Source organism: Neolamprologus multifasciatus, chromosome 11, assembly GCF_963576455.1.
Source record: "Neolamprologus multifasciatus chromosome 11, fNeoMul1.2, whole genome shotgun sequence".
In the NCBI taxonomy this organism is placed as follows: Eukaryota; Metazoa; Chordata; class Actinopteri; order Cichliformes; family Cichlidae; genus Neolamprologus; species Neolamprologus multifasciatus.
Window position 1 is genome coordinate 9,248,974 of NC_140449.1, and position 25,105 is coordinate 9,274,078.

The 25,105-nt window shown below is 39.7% G+C and overlaps 1 protein-coding gene and 1 long non-coding RNA gene across 4 annotated transcripts in view; both read left to right on the forward strand.

Moving 5' to 3' along the window:
- LOC146507806 (uncharacterized) lies at positions 1 to 24,649 on the forward strand. Its single transcript, XR_014876735.1, has 2 exons — positions 1 to 21,180; positions 21,215 to 24,649. It is a non-coding gene; the product is annotated as an uncharacterized LOC146507806 (long non-coding RNA).
- cdkal1 (CDK5 regulatory subunit associated protein 1-like 1) overlaps positions 1 to 25,105 on the forward strand; it is a 257,896-nt gene that overhangs the window by 110,286 nt on the left and 122,505 nt on the right. The gene's annotated exons all lie outside the window — the stretch shown is intronic.

Here is a 25,105-nt window from a genome sequence, read left to right on the forward strand (position 1 = left end):
ACCTTTTCTCTGTAGACAGACACACACTATCACTACACAGGGCTGTGCAATTATTGGAATTTCAATTTCAGTTACAGTTTTGGTTTAGAACAAGATAACTGAGATAAAAAAATTAATGTGACACATTCTTGTTTTGCCTTGGGTTATAAATCCAGCGCCCCTTTTCTCCTTTATGTTGGTGGATTTTGACCCTGACTGTGCTCGAATTGAGTATAAAAGGTTGTGTCGGTGTCTCTGTGGTTCAGTCTGGTTGTGGAGACACTTAAGTTCTGATTCAGCGTACTCCTGTGTGTGTGTGTGTGTGTGTGTGTGTGTGTGTGTGTCCTATTAAGAGGGAGAGGTTTTAGTAACACATGTTGATGTTTTTGTTCTTGGGTGGAGGGTCCAGCCATTTGGCTCTAGTTTGATGCCAAAGGAACAGCTGTTGTGCGCTGGCATCTGTTCCTTAAGAGCACACCCCCAGAATCCCTAACTGCACAGCAGGCCATGCCTCTGTTAGAGCCCCAGGCAGGTCAGTCAAGGGCAAGTCTACGCACTCATGACACAAGTGGCTAACTTAATTATTGAGGCGCTATCATCCATTTTATGATATGCATTTTAAAAGCCAACTGTCTATTAAAAAAGCCTGTTTTTCATTTGTTTAAACTAGCTAGGGTCACTCTGGTATCCCTTTAACACCAGCGTTTATCCATGAGCTCATTGTGTTTCAAACTTTGCTGTAAAACTAAGTGTTAATGCACAAAATCTCCCTGCCAAAGACATGAAAAACGATGACAAAAATCCATTCGTTCTGCCATTAACTTTACTTATTTCACAGTAATCACAAAAACATGCTAAGTTGAAAAGGGACAAAGGTACATTTCTTCCTTTCTCTTTTATAACAGCGTTCTAGCCTCATACCTACAGATAAAATTAAATATATAAAACCTCTCGCAAAGTATTGAAACTTCTTATTATGCTGTTCTTCACCCCACTGCCCTAAGAACATCCCACTAACAGGACTTGCCAGGCTGCTTGTGTTCTGGACTCTTAGGATTTACTCGTTCAGGTTGATCCTGGCTCCCAAATGCACTACTGATAATACTAAGTGTCATGAAAATCATTATCAAATCATTAAAAGTTGTTTTGCGTTACCTTTGCGCCACAGTTTTCCATCCGAGTGCACGCATCGCAGCAGGGATGCCTGTTGCGATGCGTGCATGAGGAAGAGATGAATAAATTCTGTACTGCATTGTGCCAGGTGTGTTATATAATTTTCTCAGAACTGATTGGATAACGCTGGTGTCTGCTGTATTACTTCCCAAAAGAAAATATCCTTGTGTGCTAATTGCTCCTGCACAGCTAATAGAGTACTTTAATTGACATAAATAACGAGCCTGGAACTTTCAATGCAATGTGAGTGCTGGTCTTTACACAACCTTCGATATTAGGGTAATTAACCCTCCCTCCCCCCCAAAACATAAACCAAGAGTCCACCCTTGACAAGGACACGGCTTTTAAAGTCCCATCCTGAACCCTCTAAAACAGCTGCATCCATGCCACTGCCACAGGGTGGGCAGTCAAGGACAAACTCACCAGCTGCTTGAACCTTGGTGTGTATTTGTATGTTTTTATGATTATGGTCGTATGATTTGGGTGAAATCAGGAGGAAGAAACGCACCTGCCCGTTAGAAAGACAGGGTATACTCAGACTTTGGGAAGACGCATGCATAGATTTAAAAACAGGTTTAGCTTTCATTGCTAACTACCAACAGTAAATACATAAATCAGTATATACATCTTTCACTCCTAATTTCCAGGACCTCATGCACTACAATGGATAACCTTAATAGGCTTGTGTGTGTCATGAGCAATGCTCATTCCAAGTTGAATCTTAAATTTAAATATAAACTGTAGTCACTGAATTTTTATCGTTCTACCTTTTGGTGTAAGTTTGCATTTCCCTGTGTGTCCAAGAAAGGGATTGTAGGAATTCAACTTATATGGAGGCACACTCATGTACACTGCCAAGAAGCCATCAACATGTACAAGTAATAATCCCATGTATAGACAGACTACTGATTGGTTAAAAAGTGTGTTTTTTTTAGTTCACCATTAAGAGGAAGAAGTGCAAAATTAAAAAAAGAAGCATGTGTGAGAAGCTCAAACAGGAGATACAATTGAGTGTTTGTGCTTTTTTTTTTTTTTTTTTAACACTAACACAAGTTGCATGGGCTGCACATAAGGACCCGCAATAGCACAAACACCAACCAGAGTTACCCACACTACCGGATACTTCAGATATTTTTGTCACTGTCCCCAAATGAAAGCACTCCACACTGCACCACTGCAACGCCGCAGGTCTAAACGTACAGAGTCAAAATGCCCATTGTTCACACATCCCCCGTGCTGGCTCTGTGCCAACTAGGAACCAAAGGGGGCCCAGCCCACAATTTGAGAACCACGGGATTGGCACAAGTCTGTGACATGAGTGCAAGTCAGAGTGATGTCCTCTGAAGTTATGGGAACTGTCTGCGCGTGTGTTGAGTGTAGGGTGGGGAGTAATCCGTTACAGCACAGGAAATATGAGTGTCAGAGACAGTTGTTGTTTTGAAAACACAGAAAAAGGAAGCAGAAGGTTATGATTTACAGATAGCTGGAATTAACAGAAACCGACATGGACAGTGAGATGAGAAAAGATGTGAGGTCTCACCATCCAAGCCTTAGATCTAATCTAAAGGGAACGTGCAGTTTGCTAACCTGTTTCTTGTTGACTGTTTTCAAATGTTTCTCTCTCACCACACACACATGCGCACATGCACACACACACGTGCACACACATCTGGTGCAGCAGGGCCCCTTTTTCTCTCACTTTATTTATCACCATTTTTCTAACTCTAACAAACTGAACCTCACAAATAGACGCTGCAATTTGATTTGCTATTTGATGGCTTTTAAGTAAAACTAGGCCGCTTCTACGAATGCTAATTTTGATTGGCCAGTCAGCCCAGCGCTGGGGGTATTTGATTGGTTTATCTAAGGAATTTTAAAAGGACTTATAGGATTTATTCGAATGCGATTTGAGGTAAACACTTTTCATTCAAGCTGGGAAGAGAGTGAGCGAGTGTGAGCGCACAGCTTTTAAAGTAATCTGAATTATTCAAATGTATGAATTATAATTTTTAACATCAGAGAGGTTTGTTAATGCATGCAGGTAATGGAGGCTGGGGATGTCACGGGAAATGACAGGGGTGTGTGTATGTGTGTGTTTGAGAGAGCGTATGGGTCGGAGAGTGGAGGGGTTCATGTGTGTGACAAACACGTGCTGGGGAGCTGAGTGGGTTGGTTTGCGTGTCAGTGGGAAAGCATGGGTGTATATTCTTCTGGAGATGCCAATCAAACCCTACTTACTGTGAACACTCAGCTGTTTAACCTCAGCTTTCAGTTTCAGCTTTAAACTTGGATAAAATGTCTCTGCCGTTCTGTTTTTTTTGTCAGCACAGAGGATGCAGGGATGTGGTTTGTAAAATTTAAGGTACTGTTACTGGTTAAAAGCGTCTGGGGCTTAGTAGTTACATGTGACCAATGGATAGTACTAAAGTTTGAATGAGAGGTCGCAGGCACCAGCCTTAGACAATAAAGGGCAGATTTAAAAACTGACAGTCAGCATGTAGTTTGAACTGATCCAGTGTGCGGATCCCCCCTACCCAAAAAAACAATACACGTCTTAATGGAGACGGATGGAGTGCTCTAGAATGTTCTTTCCAAGAGAATATAGTCATTAATAAACTTAGGATTCAAGCCATTTATGATGTAGGGCATACTGACATAAGGACATTTTAGACTGACTTGAACATTGTGTACAGAACAGTGCTTAACAAACACATCTTTAGATCTGTTTTTAACCTCCCCAATTTCTACAATTGCATTTCGCCCACATGTTTAGTTCTTATTGTGTCGTAAGTCATTCTGTCTGTAAACACAACAGCTCAAACATTTTTGAAGGAATTATGAATACGCTCGTAGGGCTGTAGAGTGGGGTCAAATTAACATTGTGTTACAATTTGGCTTACATCTGCCAAAGTCTTCAAGGTCAGCTTGATGATGTATTGGTCAGAATTTGACAATAAGCCTTAAAACTTAGAAACTATGATCCTATGACTGTGGTGTGTGTTGTCATCATAAATAAAGCACCATATAAATATTTCAAATGTGTCACTTTTGACCTCTGACCTCTCCTTCAATATACAAAGCGATAGTAATACGATATAGAGTTATTTAAAATGACAATAAGTTTGTAAGAATATGTTGGCATGGAATACTTTTTGAGTTTTTTTTAATCAGCTATAACCTGTTACTGTCCTTTACATAGTGAAAAAGTAAATCAGATATGTATAGATATATACCTATATATATCTGTGTGTGTGTGTGTGTGTGTGTGTATATATGTGTGTGTGTGTGTATATATATATTGATGTACTATTATTGTTATGCATGGCCCGGCGATATGAGGCGCTAATAATATACAAACTACAGATCCCATAATGCAGCGCTGCAGCCTCCTTGCTGAACGCTAGGCTAACTGGGAACATTTCCGCTTCAATCAAGTCAAACATCTGTTATTGCGAAGCTAGCCGCTCACAATGGTGGAGAGAAAAGTTTATTCTTAAAGCAGAGCCTTTCAGCGCCAGTGGGTGACTGAATATATGTTTACAGACATTGCTTGTAAACCCGTGTGTCTTATTAGTGGAGCTAATGTGGCTGTAATTAAGGAATTTAATTTAAGACGGCACTATGAGACAAAACGTCAGGATAAGGTGAAAAACCTAAATGCAGAGCAGAAACTACAGAAAGTAGAAGAGCTAAAGAAGAATCTGACATTTCAGCAGACTTTTTTCACCAGAGCAAAATCACAAAGTGAAGCTGTTGTGAAAGCAGAGGAGCCAAATCAGCCTGGTACCACTCTGAAGAGCTGCATGATGAAGCTGTGCGACGTCTTGTGTCCAGACAAAACGCAGATTTTGGCAAATGTGAGCCTGAGCAGAAATAGGATTGCTGATCGGGTTTGTGAGATGGCCACTGATTTAAGAACACAGTTGTGTGAAAGAAGCAAAAACTTTCTTGCATACTCTCTTGCTGTGGATGAAAGTACAGACATGATGGACATTGCACAGCTGGCCATCTTCATCCGTGGAGAGGAAATATTGAACATTAAATCAATGCACGGGACAACGACAGGAAAAGACAATTTTTAAAACGTATGTCAAAGTGTAACCGACATGAAATTGCCCTGGGACAAACTTGTTGGACTTACAACAGATGGAGCGCCGGTGTTGTGCGGTGAAAAAAGTGAAGCTGTCACAAATGCACCAGTGCAACTTGCCTCACTTTCCCTGTTGCCAAGTAATGTTGAACCAAGTCAGCGGACTTTGCTGAACTGCACCTGTTAAAGTTTATTTTTTTAAGTTTATTTAATCTGGAATAATATTCCTGTCTGATTTTATTTATATTTATGTTTAAAAAACATTGTTTTAGTGTGTTCAATAAATGTTTATCTTGTTTGGCCCGCGACCTAAAGTGTGCCTTGAGTTTTGGCCCCCCTGTGTTACATGAAGTATCATATCACACGTCACAGTTTGTGTACAACCCATTTACAGTCTCATTTAACAGTGATTGTACAGAATGAAAGACATGTTTTATAGCTTAAAGCTCTGAGACCTGCAGATATTCTGCTCCTGAGAAGTGTGATGGGAGACGAGTAGTCGGTGTGACAGGGAGGTGCCAGGGCTGTGCAGAGAGAGAACTCTATTTTTGTTGCATTCCTCAACCCCCACTGCGGCAGACGCCTTGTCATTTTTGTCTGTCAGTAGGGTGTTTTTGAAATGGCCTTGTCTGAAACAGGATGTGACGCTTCATAGATACAGACACACTGCTATCATTCCAACATGACACACTACATTAGCGTGTGACATGCGTCTCAGCAATCACAACACAGCTTGAATTTTTGGCTCTAGCTGGTGTTGGCATAATGAAAACACACGACATGAAACCTCCTATCACCAATATTTCTTCTTTTTTTTTTGTAAAACTACAAGCTGGTGCTTTTCTCCCACGTACAAATGATTGATGCGCTAAATTCTAAAAGGGCTTGTTCCTGTGCTGGAAAATCCTTAAAAACTTCTTAAATATCCTTGAATCTTGCAAAAAGTGTGTGAAATGAAATTGTTTCTGCATTGCCTATCTAATATAATACTATCAGATTGACGGTTTTGTGTTAGCATTGCTTTAAAAAAGGAATAAAATAGGACGGAGAGATTTAATTTATTTTATTGGTGAAGGTCCACTCTAGTTTGTGGCTTGAGTGTGATCTTAGTGCCATTTCTGATTTGAGCCATTGTGCTCATATGAAAATAAGTAGGGAAGTTTATTTATTTAAGTTGGATGACGAATGACTTTTGGTTATTTGGGAAGAATTTAGAGAGATTTATCTGCTATATCGAACTTATATATAGACTTTCAGCCTTCTTTCAGACATTTATAGTGATGCTGAGCAGCAGAGTGAAATTCTCAACTTTAATTCCTTTATTATGAGGTCATAAGTTTTCAACCAGAAATAACTTCTTTCATTTCTGACTAATGATCCTTTGGGTTTGGGAACTGTCTTTGGGATTGGTCTTTCAGAGAAAAATAAACAGAATGGGATCTGATCTTTCCAGTCCTGATTCTGAGACTGTTATGTTAAGGTCTCTCGGTCTGAACAGGCAAGCCAGAATTCTCATGACTTTTATCTCATTTCCCCGTCTAAGCAAAAAAGATGAGTCTTCTTTCCATACTTGAGTGATTGAGAGACAAGCTGGAAAGTGTAGTTTTAAGTAGCCAGTGGCATCCTGAATTAAAATATCTTATTTAGTAATGCTACTCGTATAACAATTCTGCAACTCCTGATTATGCATTAATATGTTATTCTCCATAAATATGCATGGCCCTTGCACATCAGCTTATACATGAAAGACTATCTGCTGATTTTAGTGGCCTTCGTGCATACTTCTGTATGACAGCGCTGTGCATGTGACATCTTTGTTATTGTTCTTTTCATCCATGTGTATCAGTTCAGGGACGTAACCAGTTCCCGCGAAACTCTGATAGTGGACAAATTTCAGGAATGACGCAAACAACCAAATTTAGAAAAAAGAAAAAAAACGATCTAGTCTGAGCAAAACATCTGAGCACAAAGGCTTGTGGTGTGAGTGTAGCAGAGGCTCTGGACTGTCTCGAGTCAATAACGACTAGAAAGGCAGTCGGCTGATACTTCTGTTTGCTGCCTGGATGCCTCGGGCTATTTTGTGTTTGAATAGAATACGGAATAAAATATTCATTTGGATTTTACTTTTTTCTTGTAATATCAGGAGGTTTTCACAATAGCATACATACTTAAAAAAAAGCTCTTTTTCTTTCAGGGTCAGAAAGTATATATGTAATATTGGAGTTGTTTGGTGGTGAAAAAGCTTTACACATTTTAGAAGGGCTTGAACAACGGTTGTAAAATTCTAAGCAAAGTATTGAACTATATAACACCCACAAAAAGATATCATCTGCTTTCCCCCCACATGACTCCTGGCATCAGTGTTGAAAGAGATATTAGCAGAAATGGCACTGCTTAGTTCCTTGGTTCCAGCTGGATGACATATGACAGATAGCCACAGATAGACGGGCAGATATGTGGGCTAGGTTGTTGGCTAGCTCCAACATCTGTGACAGGTGTCAGCTCATGTTTACCTCTGCCGCTGCAGCTATGTGACACATGGACAGACAGTGCTGCCAAAGTTTGCCAGGAACGATCCTCTATGGGTGAGCGGTCCATGTAAGTCAGGTGTTCAAGCTAAAGTTTTGTGCGTTTGAATTGAACCTTTGCTCTGCTGCTTGGCTCAATACATTTCTTGCAAAGGCTGTGGAGTTGTGAGTGCAACGTTTTACAGAGAAAACCAAAAGAAAGCTATAAATTAAGACTCACAAGGTCAAAAATGGATGATATATGTGAAATATGTGCACAGATACAGATGGGTATGTAATGTAAATTGTAAACATGTAGATGGAGGTAGTGAGATTAAATAAAAACTCACACTGGAGGTGAACAAACCGCAAGACTGAAATATTGATGGGAGAGCATTGATCATAGTTGAGTCACCAAAGAGTCATCTATTAGAAAGAGCATGTGGAAAACTGCTGAGCATGCAAGCGGTAACACAAATTTCCTGTGTGGAGGCACTCGCATTCATTATTCACAGAGAAAGCCCTCTCACAGAAGCTAAAAATGGATTTTCTAAATCGCTATCAGGCCGATAGCTTGCTGATATTTTTCACTGAGATGTGGAGGTTCCTCTGTGTGTGCTCTTACTGAGTAATCGTTCCGGCTCCGGCAACAGTTTCTCATACTCTGGGTGTTGTGGAGCAAGCAAACTCATTAAAGACTGCAATCTCACATGAACACATGCACTAGAGCTCAGACAACGACACACGAAGAATTAATAACAATAGTTACTCGATTTGATTTGTTGTCAGGTCTGTTTTGGTGTTTGTTTGCATGTTTAACTGAAGCAAAACGCAAATTAAAGCACAGATGTAGAAAATCTCGGCTGTATGGAATACAGTTTTTAAAGATCCGGTGTAATGGTCTGTGCAGCAGACGGGGAAATGCTGAGAGCTTGACTATTGGAAACTAATCAATCTGGCGAAATCAGGAAAAGCTCCTTTGCACTTCTGTGACATTGTTATATACTTCTCAGTGTACATATGAAGCAGTGTGTGAGACTCCTCGTGAGATTTGTGGTTTTGATTGGAGATCTTTACTTCTGCATGGAGATCAGGAGTTTGTTTACCAGGTTTCACGAATAAAAGACAAACTAACAACTCCTTTGGAACAAACAGTTTTAATATGCTTAACATTTGTCTGCTGTTTTCTGTTGATGACAAAAAGTATTTGATAGAAAAGTGGTCTAATCCTCGTTAAAAATATAGTTAGCCTCAGTATGTCAATTCAATTAATCTGTGTAACATTTTGGTGTAATTAATAGAGCCTCGTGTATCTATATCGCCCGATATTAGTTACTTTCACATGTATTGTAGGGGTGCAACGATACACAAAATTCACGGTTCGGTTCGATACTTTGGTGTCACAGTTCGATATATTTTTGATACAAAAAAATGTTCATGCCTTTTTAATTTGTCATTTATAAAATGATAAATATATATTTTAACTCAAAAGTACAGTTTTTAAATGTAATGTTGCTGAAAAAACAAAATAATAAAATAAAATAAATCTATCTGATCGAGGAATCCCTCATCTTTGGAAAAGAGAGTTTATTACAGAGAAATGTCTCTTTCCAAAATAAAAGCTATACTACACGCTTCTTCTGGGCTATATTCTCAGCAGCATATTAAACATATCAGGTCCCCATAAGGAGAATCATGTGCTAACGGCTGTCTAAATGACTCGGGTAAAGTTTGTAGCATGCATGCTTGTTATTTTTGTTTGCTTCCACTTGTCTTTGCACTAGGATGATGTCGGAGTAAATGTGCAGTCATATTCGTTGTGTTCCCACTAGTGCTGTCAGCGTTAATCTGAAATGATGTTAACGCCACAACACGGCAAATCTCCATTAACAAGTTACCGCGGATCGCCCCGTGCGTGGGGCTGGACGGCGTCAACACATTAACAAGCTAACTGCGCTAACGCAGTAGTTCCCACCATGTAATTGAGCATTGCGTGGCACTTCCGACATACTGTTTTACTTTAGTCCATGACACGCTTACCTTCAGGATCATACTTCACATGAAAACCAAAATAGTTCCAAAGGCCAGATCTGAATGAGGGTGCGGGAGGTTCAATTTCGGGTAGCGTTGAGGCAGTTGACATGTTGCAACAAGCTTAGCTAGCTTGCGCTGCGCTCAGTGGATCTGCACTCAACAGTGCAGCCTAGGCGGAGTAGTTGAACGCAGATCCACTGAGCACTCAACACAGACAGCATCGTCAGAAGAAAAGTTGATAAAATAAATTAAAAATTTAGTATTGTTCGATACACATGTGTACCAAACCGAAAGCACTGTATGAACAGTTCAATATCGATACGACTATCGTTGCACCCCTAATGTATTGGTATCTGAATTTATAACAGTCGATAAATGAAAATGAAGAAAGTAAATCTCTGTACACGATGGGCGTAATTTGTTCATCACATGTCACTTTGAAGCTGACGGCTTGCCGCTTGCAGATATTCCAGGCTCTGGCTGTCTAGGTGACCCTTTGATGTATTTACTTCTTTATGTCAATCACCAGTATCCTTCCCTCTCATTGGTAGTTGCTTCATTTTCTTGCCTGGTTGTCACGTTGTTGCAAATCACTTCCAGCGTGAACGCAGCTTAAGGATGATCCGGGAGAAACACTCTTAATGTTATGAGCGTTGATGTTGCATAGTTTGTCCACAAGAGCAGCGGTCCCCAAACTATTTTGTGCCACGGGCCGGTTTATGTCCGACAATATTTTTACGGAGCGGCCTTTAAGCGGATAAATACAAGAAATAAAACCAGTACTGGTACCGAAAAAAGGAAGATTTGGGAAAAGACCCAGGGAAACTGAGTTAACGAGAAAAACGAGAAATAATAAAAACTATTGTTTTAAAAATGAACTGATTTTCATATCGGTGTCGTAACGGCCAACAGTAAAAGAAATTCCATGAAAGAAGATTATTTATCCATTTTTTTGAATATTAGAATAAGATAGTGAAGAGCCAATTACATCATGATTTGTATGTGCAAAATAAAACTGCTCATTATCGTGGACATGTTTGTGTGTTGTGCGTGTATCGGAGTGTGTCGCTGTGCGCTCACACCAGAAGAGTTGAAAGCTGCTGAAATGAAAGAAGAAGGCGAGGGATTGGTTCTTTTCTACTTTTTTAAATCTCTGTTGTGATACCATATTAAACATCTTTGTGACATTTTGTTCTTCCGGTGCAGCTAAACTGCTGTTGTCCTTCACTTGCGTTGTTGCCTCTGCATTCTTATTTGACCTCTTTTAATTCTTTCCCTAGTCTGGACAAAAAAGACAGCAGAGGGTGGTGTGTGTGCGTGTGTGTGTGTGTGTGTGTGTGTGTGTGTGTGTGTGTGTGTGTGTGTGTAGCATCTTGTCCTGTGATTTAGTGCCAAGCTGGCAGCAGAGAGTAGTGAATAGGGGGCCCATTTCACACAAAGAGGGCACATACACACAAAACTCGCAGTCAATGCCACACTGCAGGCCACCAACCACACACCTGGCACGCTGCTATTATGTCACCAGCGTGTTGTGTATCTGTGTGCACAAGTGTGTATGTGCGATTGTGTAAGTCCAGCAGACACCATCTGTTCTGTACTCTGTGAACTCGTGTCCACACCTCTCTTCTTCCTGTTCCACTTCACCATAACGTACTTTGACAAAAAACACAACAAAGTAAGCAAAAACTACACTTGATGATCCTTCTGTGTACTACTAAATGTACATTATAATTTAATCTGGCAACAATTGTTGCTATACTTGTATGAGACTTTCATACAAGATTATTTATATTCTAGAGTTGAGTGCATGTTATTTTTTCCTTTTCCTTTTTCTCACGTCTCTTTCCTCTTATGTCACTTTATCTTCCCTCCATGCCTCCTCAGCTCAATCTGTCTTTTATTAATTAATTTTTTACTCTCTGTCACTTTGAAGTCAGCGTGTTCTACTGTATTTAACTGCTGTGGAGGACTGTGTGGGGGGAGGGGGGAGCAGTTCCCTTCTCAATCAATAGGTGGCAGTAGGACACTTGGATTAGCCCGCAGACCATGCGCTTGCTTCACTGGTCTTGTTATTGTCTGTAGAGCTTTGCACACATGCCCACACTGTCTCTCGCACACTCTGAGAGTCAGCTTGTGTCTTAACTGCTGTAAGTCCTCTGACTCACATTTGGCTTTTAGTTCCTTCTCGCCAAAAAAATGTGCCCGTGCCTCTCTCTGTATGTGTGTGGGTTCCCTTTCCCAAGCAGCTGAGCGCACTACTGTTGATGTTGTTTACTTGCAGACTTCCTCCTTGTTAGTCCATGTGAATCACAAAAGACAACAAATAACGTGACACCCTCTTTCTTTGTTATTGTAGCCTTATAAATATTCAGAATGATTTCCCGCTTAAAGAAGTTATTTTCATGTTTTCTTATTTTGTTTCCTCGTGGTGGCAGTGGGTTGGGTTGGGGTGGGGGGCAATCATCTTTTCATTTCCCTTGTGATCTTTCATGTTTAGTCAAGCTCTGTAATGGTGGCATAAAAACAAAAAAGTACTGGTTTGATTTTTTTGGGGTTTTTTTTTTGGCCTTAGCCTTTAATTACATCATATCACAGCATGACTTTAGTTAATTTATTACTTATTCTGCTGTTGTTTTCATACTTTCATCACTCTGTTCTGGTAAAAGGAGTTATGAAAAACAGTCATGTATGATGGTGGATACTGATTTACATGATCAGTTGAGTCCAGATCATGCCTGTTACCTAGTGTCATACCTGAGATTTAATTAAAGGGGGGGAAAAAATCATTTTTCAGTTGAGTGTTACTGGAAAGCTGTAAAAACCACAAGGTTGTGTCCATAGTCCCGAAACGAAACAAAGGAAAAAGCCGCAAGTGGCTCAAGTCCTCAAGTTTGTCTGCTTTGAAGTCTTGTCTCGGAGGTTTAAAGGCAGAAGAATCTGAGATTAATTGGGCTGTTTAATCTACACAGTTCCTTTGTAAGCTTTTTGTGAGTGTCACAAAAACAAAAAGCCTTTTCGACATCCTGAGGGCTTAAAGTTTTTACCGTGTGGCATATTTGTGTCAGATGGATTTCTGTGTGGGAAGAGCGCTTAAGATGAGTGAAAGTTGAGTACGAAGTTGTTTATAGCAGCACAGCAACAGATTAATTTAGGGTGTTTTTAATTGCAATAAGCACTTTCCCTTTCCATCTTTATTGTTTATAATTTTCAAGTGGAGAGAAGCCTTTTTTCTTACTTTATGATAATTAAACTGAAGAACAGCTTGTCATATAACATCTGTCTTCATAAAACACAACAGTAAAGCAAGCATAAGTCTGGGAAATCATTAGCTAGTCCCCTGACTCTGTTATTTAGGGCTTCCAGCATAGCCACCTGATATTGGACCCACGACTTCCTGTTCTGTACACAAAAACAAATATGTGAATAAATACATCATTATCAGATTGTGGCTTGTGTTTTTGAGTTTAATTTTTTTTTTTTTTTTTTTTTTTAAATAAGCAATGTGTTTTGCCTTAATGGATATCAAATTGAAAATTTACTGGTCCTTAAACTTGAACTTTGGTTTCCACCAGGTCAACAGGGAAGTCTTCTGGTTCTGTAGCTTGTAAGTGGTTTGGTTTTTCCATCCATCCACCCACCTCTGCTTCAGGTTTATGGGGACAGCAGCCTAAGCAGAAAAGCCCAGACATATCTTCCCAGCCACATCCGCAGCTTGTTCGGCAGAGCACTGAGGTGTTCCCAGGCCAACCAAGAGATGTAATCTCTCTAGGACAGGCTTGGCCAACTCCAGGCCTCGAGGGCCGGTGTCTTGCAGGTTTTAGATCTCACCCTGGGTCTACACACCTGAATCAAATGATTAGTTCATTACCAGGCCTCTGGAGAACTTCAAGACATGTTGAGGAGGTAATTTAGCCATTTGAATCAGCTGTGATGGATCAAGGACACATCTAAAACCTGCAGGACACTGGCCCTTGAGGCCTGGGTTTGGACACCACTGCTCTAGAATGTCCTATGTTTGCCTCTTGGCCTCCTCTAAATAGGACATACCCAGAACACCTCTCCCAGTAAGCACCCAGGAGGCATCCTTCTCAAATGCCTAAACAACCTCTACTGGGTCCTTTTAATGTGGACGAGTAGGCCCTCTTTAATGACTGAACAGAACTAAAAATACTAAATTCCAGGATCTCATTTTTCAGTAACAACACAAAGCTCAGAACCATAGGTGATGATAGGGACGTCCATCAACCGGTAAACCGACAGCTTCACTTTTACGCTAAGCTCCGTCTTCAAAGCGACAGACCCAATCAGTCTGTCAGTATCCCACTCGCCTCACTCATCGACAAGACCCTGACATATTTAAACTCCCTTTTCCAGTCGAGGAATATGACCTCAGGCTCGGAGGTGCCGATCCTTATTTCTGCCACTTCACACTCTTTGCGAACCTCTGCAGTACGAGCTGGAGGCCGCCACCCAATGAATGCAACAGTACCACATCATCTGCAAAAAGCACAGATGAGATTCTCAGTGATGTAAAACCAAAAAGCTGAAATATGCTAAACTGCTTAGTTTAGCATATTCAACACTTTTTAAAATGTGGAAAGATTCTTTACATGTATGCATTTTACTCATATTTCCCATTATAGCTATTAGGCAACTGACAGACTCCAACTTCAGGATTTAACTTCACTGCATTTTTTCCTCCCCATGGCCCACAAAAAATATAAACGGTCTGTCTGCAGAAGTGCAAACAGAAGTTTTTGGTTTCCAAAGCAGGTTATTGGCCTCCTACCTTTTTCCATACACACTTCACACATCCATCCACTTAACACATCACAATTAATTGGTAGTTTACCTGTAATTAACATGGAACCCACATCATGTTTTGTGATCAGTGCAACTCATTACGTGTGAAAGACAGAGAAATGATGTCTGCAGCTGTTTTTCTGCCTGGATCGTTCCATCACTTCACACTCACTAATGGCTCTGTTTACTCGTCTTTTTCTTTACCGACTCTGCTCTCTCACCCTGTCATTACAACTTCTTTGATCTTTCCTCTTCATCAGTCACTGGCACAGTCTTCCTCGTGTCCCGTTGTCGATTTGTTGTGTACATTTCTTTGTCTCAGAGTCTTTTTTCCCCCCCTTTTTTAAACTTTTTTTTTTTTTTTAACAATTTTTAAGATTGTGTTCTCACTTGACAACTATAACCTTTTTGGTTTTTTAGTCTTGTTGTTTATTGGTATCAGAGTTTACTGCCTAATTTCCAACCTGTGTTAACTTATGTGTATTAACATTGCTTATGAAAAGCCTAAAACCCAATTTATTCCTAAAGGGACACATCATCAGCAACTTATTTGTTTCCCATTTAGCTTAAGGAATGAGGAAAAACCAAGAGAGAAATGTTAGCCCTGAAGTTTGTTTATTTGGCCTTCAGTTTTAAATTAATTTTAAATGATCCATATTGGGATGAAGTTGTGTTGTGGATTTGCGATATAATTTATTAATCACGATTTTAGCTGTTTTAGTGCTGTTACATTAAATTTAATGGCTTCAGGCTCACATATAACAAACATATTCATACATTCAATCACTTATTAATTTTATCTAACTACTTCTGTCAAGCTGCTCAAATCGTGCAAAATAAGAATAGTTTTATCAGTAAACTGGTGTAGACTTATTTGTGTCATATTCATTTTTTTTTCTTTAGGAATCAAAAGAAGTTTAAAAAGTGCCTTTATTTGGCAAACATGTCCTCACGTACGGTTATTCTACAAAAGTACACCCACATCTTCTAAGTGGAATTTATTTTATTTTATTTTTTATAACCTAGTGTAGTTTTTGTGTATTTGTGCATACGTTTGTGTTTGTCCTTCTCTAAAATATATTTTGATACCATCAGGGGGTCTCTTCACACCCCCTGCAGGAAGCAGTTCTCACATAGTGGGCTGCCCGTTGTTATAGCCACGAGCTCCTGGTGTTGGGTGACATGAAGGGGCTACAGGGTAGACAGCTGATGCACATACTTACGCAAACATAACAGAAGCTTGCTCACAGAAATATTTTGCAAATGCTGGAAACTACTGAATGTGTCCTCTAGGAAATGTTCCCTCAAACGGTTTTAGCTCAAACTCTTTGTGCTTCAGGTTGTACATGGCATTGCCCCTCGATAAACAACCTTTGTTTTGTCCCACTGCAGTTCAAAAATATTTACTCCATCGCATTTACTTTTCCAAAGCAGCTTCTGTTGGATGTGTCATTGTTTGGCAGATAGAAAAAGGCAGAAAACTTGATCATCATTTTGTACTCAATCTTCATCCCTCAGGTTTATGTCTGAGCTGTCATTTTAGCATCAAAAACACTTGATCAAATTTAAATTGTAGCATTCCTGTTCAATGAAGAGTCAACAACATTCCTACCAGCAATACTGGCAGTGGCTTTACACATTCGTCAAGCCATGCTTTATGGCAACGCAGTTAGATACAATCCATCAAATTTATGCTTTGAATGGTGGTAGAACCTGGACATAACACAGCCAGCTAATTCTGAGGGCATTTTTATACCTATAGTTTATTTGAACTGAACTAAATTAGTTGATGAGTCATCCGACTTCACTGTCAAAACAACCACTGCATTTCACTGCTAGTTCACTTGCTTATGTCAGACTATGTGCTAGCAAGAGACTCGTAATCGCATCGAAGTGTTTTCATTTGTATTTAAAGAAAGGTTTAAAAAAGGAAAAGGACATTGATTCAGTTCTTTTGCTCACCATCGGAATTACTTTGTCCGAACAAACTGCAGCAAGACGCCAGTTGAAAGAGTAAGTTTTGACACGGGGCAAAAAGCACAGGTCTGTTCACCACACTTATTGTACTAAGGTTCGAAAATGAAAGGTAACACAAAGTCATTAAAGAGCTTTAAATTGTAAACAGTTTAAAAAAGAAGTGTATTCTAGTTAGATTTTTTAGGTTATTTCTTAAATCCTGTGATGGTTCAAGGCAACCCAACCTGCAACCAATATGCTGCTCAAATAATGAGCTCTTGCCTGCTCGTTGTGAATATTTAATGTTTGGTGTTATCAGATGGCATGTTCGTGCACAGTATGCAAATCATAGAAGTGGGTGGGGAGGTGCCATTGATGACTAAACCAAGCAGGCTTTCTTTTGATGAAAAACAGACTTATTTTTTGAGACTAAGGTTGAAGAATTCTTCTGCACTATTCGTTATAAAATGTTTTTTTTTTTTTTTTAATAAAATCATGGATTTGATGACTATCTATTACCAATAATTTACTTTAACCTGAACATTAAACCACAGCAGTTGTAGTGCAAACATTTTTTTCTGTTTGGTGATGCACAGAATAGCAGTGATAATTTATCTTTCTGACACTGGGAGTTTAAAAAAAATAATTTTTCGACTTTAATATGATGGAACTTCAGTAGTTCACCGCCAAACAAACATAAACCACGTGATGTCAGTTAGTACAGACAAAAAGGGCATTTCGAAAGTCATCTTTTAGTTAAACTGTATTATTTCTTTGAGTGATAAGAAGTTCCATTTTACAAAACATACTTATTTGGATATTTACTTAGATCTTTGACTCAGAGCACTAACTATACATTAGCTTTCTTGATGCTTGTTTTATTCCAGTTAATGTCAGTTTTTGATTGGTGAGGTAAAGGTATAATATATTCAGTATAGGTATACTGAATGAATACTGTGGTATATGATATGGATTTGAATGTTTTAGAGCATTATAATATTAAAAGAGGATTTTTGCATGGGACTCTATTTTGACAGGGTGGGCAGGAATGACTGCACATTAGGCGATGCTATTGAATACTTAAAGTGGCTGAAAAGAGTAAGCAAATTGCTGGAGAAAGTGATAGAAAGATAAACGTGAAAAGAAGAGAAGAGCTTTCAGCGATGTATAACGGCAAGAAGAGATATGAATCATTAAAAAGAAAAATGATAAGGGGAGACGATGGAATATAAGACAGAAGCGCTTAAAATTGTTTGATCTTATGGAATACACTATCACTTCCTGCAGCTTAGCCAGTGAGAGCAGTTTCCATTGGCAAGGAAGAAAAGAGAATCCTTTTGAATTGCATGGGTTGCAAACACACAAACACAAGCTCTGTACATGTCAGGACATGTCTTCAGCATGCAACTGTGTGTTTATCTTTGCCTGCCTCTGGTGGCAGTGCAGTATTTAGCCTCAGTAGTTCTTGTGATCTCATTACTCTTGCCAAACAGAAGCACATTTTAGCACATAACTTTGTGTTAATCAAGAGAACATTGCTTCACTTAGGGGATATTGCTTTATATGGAGTTATTGCTATTGGGCTTTCATGACTCGGACCCAAATGCATGACTCCAAAGCATTTTTTAAAAAAAAGTTCAGAAGAAGCCCCAAACTATCAAATGTTGCATAGTAACAAGAAAAACAGAGGTTTTATTTACATATAAAATTATTCGATTAAAATATCCAGTAGGATAATTAAAAGCAGTCAGCAAACCAGTGTCATTTTGGAAAAAAAAAGCAGTTAAGTTTTGTCTTTTTGCTAAAAACGGTAAAAAATGCTAATCATCAGTGACAGCTGATTTTCTCCTTATCATAATTTTTTTCCCTCTCTGAGTATAAAAGACATTATCGAAGCCTTCACAAGGCGGCTCATACCCTTTTAGTGCTGATTAGACCTGCTGTAAACAGATAGAAACCAACTGCTAGCCTCGCAACAATAAGGCCACATATGAGACTTTCTAATTCTCCGTAGTGTAACAACCTATCCACAGGATAGTACTTTGTCTTCTCTGAAAGCTGTCACTTTATTTGATGTGAGGCCTAAATCAGATAAAGCATAAATAAATCTTTTGAGTTTGGAAAGAGGGCCCCAAAATGTAGTCAATATACTTGGCTCCACTCTGAGACAGATCCTGAGACCTTAACCATTTAAGGAATTTTGGTAGCAAAAAGCAACCTTTCGCCTTAGCTGGCTATCTAGTGGTGCTGCTACGGCAGTGGTTTTTAAATTTTTATCCAGGAGCACGCCATAATTTCAAGGCAAACCTACATGTGTATCTACATATAACTGGTGTTATGTCATCTTGAATGTCATTATTTTATCTATATTTATATTACAGATAAAGACACTTTTGAGCAGGTCACCTTAACTTTTTTCCCTGTGCATTAAGCTTCAGTAGCATACAACTTGCATTCATCCCCTTATTGCTTTTGCCCAATCCAGTAGACCCTGGGTCCCAGGCTATTTTATAGTAGACAAAGTTTCCCTCAGAAGAGAGATTTGGTGTCCAAGTTTGTTTGATGCATTGTTTTTGAATTAGTTAACATCACAGAAAAATTCTTCTACTAAAAAGTGCTGAAATACTGGCTACGGCTGAAGTTATTGGACTGGTAGTAGTTCCTCTTGACTGGGGCTTTGATCCAGACTATCTGATTTGTACTAACACAGTAAACTGGAAATTTCATTCTTAAATTTTTTGTGCATTTAAATGAAAAGGCCTGGATGACGTAAATTCCCAATGCACATCTGGATGTACCCCCACTTGCCCTTGCACCAAATTTGAAACCTTGAACCACTGGGCTAGATGATTAGAAGAGGTTAAGATGGACTTGAACAGGAAGAAGGGAGGAGGTTGACCTTCTGGTGTGCAGTGAGTAGAGACTGGATCATTTTTTGCTAATAGCAAAAAGTATGTTTAAGACAAAGTTTGTGTTTCTTGACTCCAATAGTGGAGTAACGGTATTTTGTATGCTTTCCTCTCCTATGTGTGTTTCTGTCTGTCCTGACACGTTTCTCTCTCTAGCCACAGTCACTGTCACTCCAGGTCTTCGGCTAAACAAGTTGTTGAGCGTTTCTGCTTGACTGGACAGCCTGTCGCCACATCTGTCACTTTGCAGAAAGCCCTGTGCCTGATTCCCTTCGACCCCCCGTTGCATGTTTTTGTGTCTGTGTGTATTTGGGTGGGGGGGGACAATTTAACTGTAAAGCTACTTGCCTAGTAGCTAAAACTGTATGTAGCAAGATGTTTGTTTTACTTTGCTTCTAGACGTTTAGTTTTCTGCAGTAGTAGCCTTTGTTGCAATGAGCTCTATCTGAGATGCAACTCACAGCAAACAATTTCTGGATCCAACAATTAATTATGCACCAATTAATGTTGTTGGCCGAATGTTGTCTTTTTTCCCCCACCAAAATGACCTCAGACAAGAAAACCTCATTTCTGCCATTCAATACCAAAAAAATTACAAAATGCTTAAAAAAAAGACACCAGCGAGGGAGGAAAAGAAAGACAGACGCAACAATATTGTCATCCCCTATGTAGCCGGTGTATCAGAGAAACTCAGGAAAGTTTTCTCCAAGCATGACATCCCAGTGTACTTCAGACCCAGCAACAAACTCAGACAGAAACTGGTTCATCCCAAACACAAAACTCCAAAACACAAACTTAACAATGTGGTGTATGCTGTACAGTGCAGCGAGGAATGCCCAGATCTCTACATTGGAGAGACCAAACAGCCACTTCACAAGCACATGGCCCAACATAGAAGAGCCACCTCCAGGGGACAAGACTCAGCAGTTCATCTGCATCTAAAGGTCAAAGGTCACTCTTTCGATGATGCCAACGTTCACATTTTGGACAGAGAGGACAGATGGTTTGAAAGAGGAGTGAAAGAAGCCATTTATGTCCACTGTGAGCGACCATCTTTGAACAGAGGCGGTGGTTTACGACACCAACTCTCTGCCATCTATAATCCAGTTTTGAGATCCCTTCCCAGACGCCTTAACGCCCACTCACATCCTGGGCCATCTGACCTCAGGAAATCACATAATAGGGTGGGGCCAGGTTTCCCAATGAGCTCACCCGAAACCTTGGCTGTTTGGGACCCACACCCAATTTCACACCTTGGCTCAGGCGATTAGAGGATCATCAGGGGGTCCTTTGTCCCTCTTTGGGGGGAAACTCCTACTGGGTTTAAATCTGGGACTCCCCACCATTTGACCCTTAGAACTGAAGAAGCTTCTCGGATGAGAGGTGAAACGTCTTCAAGACACTTAAACAAGTCCAGACGCTTTTCTTTCCAAGCTCCTTAGACTACGATGACCTGGATGACTGAGAACCTTCACAGATATATAAGAAAAAGCTCCTTTATATTTTTCTGTGTTTTATCCTCAGTTACTTTGACACAAAGGCATCTGCTGTGATGCTTATAACTCTGATAAACTGATGAAGTTGCAGCTGTATTTTGATACTGAGATAGTTTGTCTGGGCATTTCATTTCCAAGCAGGGACCTCAGAAACACCCCTCAGGGTTAACAGGTGAACAAAAAACAAAACTTTCAAATGTTTTATTTTATTTTTTACATTTTCTATTTTTTCAGTTGGGTTGCAGGTTTCTAAGAACTGTAAATCAGACCCGTTCCTGTGCACTTTACTTTTTATGTATATCCTTGTCTGCCAATGTAATCTCTCTGCAAACTATGGCTATACTTATGCAGCATAAGTTGTGGACAAAAAAGATGCAAACAATAATGTCTATGCATGTTCAAACATGTGGCTGTGATTGAAGTTTGTTCCCTGAAAAGCTTTGGCCTTTGGTTTTCACTGTCTATTCTTACTGGGACCAGTCAGTTCCTGCCTTTGACTGCCCAAAAAGCACATTATGGCCTTGGTACTGTCACGGTCTGTGGAGACCGGTCGTGCGGTGGTGTGTGTGGTGGACCCCGGTGCGAACACAAGTGAGTAGACGGGAGTGAACTTAAACTAAAAGCGAGCCTTTATTATGGCTGATGACATAGAGTTCAAACAAAGCAGAAATACCGTGACTAAACTAAACTATAACTAAACTGGGAAACTAATACTGTGATAAATTATGGAGACTCAGAGAACTATGACGATGACTGCAAAGACTGGCCGTGAAAACATGGAAGGTGGGAACACAGACGACGCGACACAGACTGAAGAAAACACAGAGACTAAATACACATAAGGGACGATCAAGGGAAGTGGAAACACATGAGGGGGAACAGCTGATACACATGAACCTAATGACAGGACAGGGAAAGTGAAACTACATACACTGACATTAGACACAGACTTTCAAAGTAAAATAGGAAACATGGGGATTAGATGTGACCTGAACTGAACATAACCACATAGACATGATGCACGAGGAGATGACATAAACAACTAAGAAACAAAGGACTAAACAGCAACCTCGAAATTAACTAGATGAACTAAACTAGGGCACAAATGAATATCAAAATATATAAAAACTCAAACACTGGGTCACAGACCCAGCCCATGACAGGTTCTTTGAGAATAGAGTTATTGAACTATACATTTCTTTCTGTTGTATGGACCTCAGCTTCTAACGGCTTTAATACAGAACCGGTGCCTCATGAAGTATTTATATAACATAATATTGTGCAATAGCGCTCAGTTAACACATATGACACAGAATAACGCAGTAATACATTTGCAAATATTTAAAACACAGCTGCAAATGCACTGAATACTTATTAGAGTTGCTTTATTAATTAACACTCACACAGGGTCACACAGAGTGCAAAGTTCTTTTGGGCTTGCTACAGTAACTAATTCCAAAGGCGCGCACGACACACACACACACACACACACCGCATAAACTGGCTAAATAAATTAACAAACACAAACATCATGCCTGCAGGTGTCATGAATATATTAGCATAAATACTGACCGGACCTATAATTATTTATCACATTAATGCCCGCACATGCACACACGCACACACACAAACCAAGAAATTAGGTCAGCACCGTTGAAATGAATGGAATTAAGCCTTATTATGTCTGATTAATAACACAGCTGTAAAAAGTCTGGTGTGTTTGTATGTCACTCTGTCCTGTATGACCATATGTATATACAGTATATGTGATTGTACATATTTATGCGTGTGTATGTTTGTCCATTATGCTAACTTCTTGACAGCTGATATTAACCAGTACAAACCTCAATGACTTTTTAATAAGGACAAATTTCCATATGTTATTCTCATGTGTAAAACGTGTGTGTGTGTGTGTGTGTGTGTGTGTGTCTGTCTGTCTGTCTAATGGTCTTATTGTTTTGCAGTTCTTGGAGTCTCTGACAGAAATTACATCTACCCCTGCAGCACGTGGGGTTTTATACAATGACATAGTTAGTAGTAACATGCTTAAATATATATTTTGGTATTATAAGAGGGCTGACAATGACTTAATTGAATGTATAACCCTGCCTTGAGAACATACCAAGAAAATTGCTTCCTGACTCTCACAAACTACTGTGTGTAGAGTTCACTGTTGAAGGAATGACATTATTGTTTGTCACAATCATTCAATTCAATTCAATTCAATTTTATTTATATAGCGCCAAATCACAACAAATGTCGCCTCAAGGCGCTTCATAGATACAGAGAAAAGCCCAACAATCATATGACCCCCTATGAGCAAGCACTTTGGCGACAGTGGGAAGGAAAAACTCCCTTTTAACAGGAAGAAACCTCCGGCAGAACCAGGCTCAGGGAGGGGCGGCCATCTGCTGCGACCGGTTGGGGTGAGAGAAGGAAGACAGGATAAAGACATGCTGTGGAAGAGAGACAGAGATTAATAACAGATACGATTCAATACAGAGAGGTCTGTTAATACATAGTGAGTGAGAAAGGTGACTGGAAAGGAAAAACTCAATGCATCATGGGAATCCCCCGGCAGCCTACATCTATTGCAGCATAACTAAGGGAGGATTCAGGGTCACCTGGTCCAGCCCTAACTATATGCTTTAGCAAAAAGGAAGGTTTTAAGCCTAATCTTAAAAGTAGAGATAGTGTCTGTCTCCTGAATCCAAACTGGAAGCTGGTTCCACAGAAGAGGGGCCTGAAAACTGAAGGCTCTCCCTCCCATTCTACTTTTAAATACTCTAGGAACAACAAGTAGGCCTGCAGAGCGAGAGCGAAGTGCTCTAATAGGGTGATATGGTACTACAAGGTCATTAAGATAAGATGGGGCCTGATTATTTAAGACCTTGTATGTGAGGAGCAGGATTTTGAATTCAATTCTGGATTTAACAGGAAGCCAATGAAGGGAAGCCAAAACAGGAGAAATATGCTCTCTCTTTCTAGTCCCTGTCAGTACTCTTGCTGCAGCATTTTGGATTAACTGAAGGCTTTTCAGTGAGTTTTTTGGACATCCTGATAATAATGAATTGCAGTAGTCCAGCCTGGAAGTAATAAATGCATGAACTAGTTTTTCAGCGTCACTCTGAGACAGGATATTTCTAATTTTAGAGATGTTGCGCAAATGGAAGAACGCAGTCTTACATATTTGTTTAACAATCATGCAAACAGACGTTTTGAGTCTTACCTAAAGTATATCAGTTGTTGGGCTTCTTGCATCACTGTCTTGTTAAGGCTCATGCGCTCCATTGCAACCATATGAAAACGAAATATAAGACACTCATTGTACATGTTTGTTATTTTGGTATTAGATGTAATTTCTCATATTATACATTGCTCACAGATGCCCTTTACACATTTTTCCTCGTGCCAAATTGTAATTGGGTGTCAATAACAGGAAAATAGGAGAACAATGCAAAAGAATATCTAAATTGCACAGGTGTCAGGATATTTTTCCATTCATTCAAACATCAAATGTTTAAATTATTTTTGTGTCATTACTTTTTGAACATTTAAACATTCGTACTGGCTGTCAGGCTGCATGAAACTTTTATGAGTTACTTGTGATTGATTGCTAACTCATTAACATATTTCTTTTTTGTGGTCTTTAAATCTTGTCCCCTTGGTACATTTATGTTCTAATGCTACATGATTATGAAACTTCAGCAAAAAAAAAAAATCCTCAGATAGTTCCCACCTCCATCTTTCTCTGCCCATTAATTCACTGAACTCCTCGTATTTTAGTGGAAGCAACACTGTCGTGAAGCACTTAAGGCAGTTAAAGGGCTGCTTTTGGTCCCAATCCTCTCATGTGTAGTCATTCATCATCTTGGAAAACAGGCAGCTTCTACAAGTACACACAGACACACACACAGAAGACAAGCGTGCATATGTGTCATCTTTCCCCCATTACTCTGTTTGTATTCATATACACACACTGTTACAGTCACACACATAGACGCAATAGGCACATAAACATTATACTTGGAGCTCCCTTGCCAATTACTTTTGATATATCCATAGTGTGTCTGACCCATATCTTCCGTGACATCACGTGTGCGCATATGTGTGCACATACAAACAAGCTTTGATGTATTGAGACGCTCTGTGTTATGC